The following is a 1082-nucleotide window of genomic DNA, read 5'->3' as shown; positions in this document are numbered from 1 at the left end:
GTATACACGACCGAGTAAACGATTGTAATGTTTGGTTGAGGAGTTTGTTGGTAGAGTTGTAGAAGAGCGCCAACTCAGTCCGAAAGTAGAGTGAGAAATGGGCGATCCAATGTCCCGCCCCCCACGTCGAAAACAGAGCAATGTTTTTAGCGCTGACATACGAGAACGAGCATTATCGTGTCAAATACAGGCATTAAGAGCGAGGTTACACACTGTCAACATAGAAACTAGCCTTTTTTCGGGTAAAAGGTCAATCGGATCCCGTATCATACATTAAATAGACAATTACCTTGTTGTACTAGTAGTAGAAAAAACATAACAATAGTATGTTCAACGAAAACATCGAATCATAAGCATCATTAAAATGAATAAGACAATTTAAATATATTTACCTATAAATTGTTGAATTTAAAATAAAAAGCATAACAAAATATGTATTGTTAGACATAGCTACAATACAGTTACTACTGTATATTCAACTTAACTGAAGTTAATCAACATAGGGAAGTCAGCCAGTGTTTGAAAAACTCCTACAATGTTTGGGAAAATATCACCGAAAGAAATATTCTTTAGCCAGAGGAAACAACTTGAGTTTTATTGTTTTAAATTCTTTTTTCCTCTAATATTTAACTAAAACATAATTTTACTTTTTTCAAACTTTTATTTCAATCATCCATGCTATAATTTACTAGATTTAGTTTGATATTAATCTAACTCTTTCATATTTATTTTTTATGATTCTATAGGCCTAAAAAATACGTTTTGGAAAAAAACCCATAAAACTATAGATACTATGTTTAATAGAGCATGAACCCAGTCAGAGGAATACCATTAAAACAATCGTTTTTTAAGGGTCGTATTCGTCATATTTACGTTACTTTAAAGTTGTATTGTCTCTCAAAACTTGAACAATGAGACGAACAAAATCAAATTTTGCATAGACTATATGTTATAATAAAGTTATTAAAAAGCTATAAATAAATCAGTACGATAAAATACAATATATCAATACAGCAACATCGGCAAGGGTTCGAGGCCGACTCGCTCCTAGTTCTGGTGGTGGAACAAGTCTTCTCGGATAA

This window comes from Antedon mediterranea, chromosome 8 (genome assembly GCF_964355755.1).
Source record: "Antedon mediterranea chromosome 8, ecAntMedi1.1, whole genome shotgun sequence".
NCBI classification, from domain to species: domain Eukaryota; kingdom Metazoa; phylum Echinodermata; class Crinoidea; order Comatulida; family Antedonidae; genus Antedon; species Antedon mediterranea.
This window is presented reverse-complemented; position numbering follows the sequence as displayed.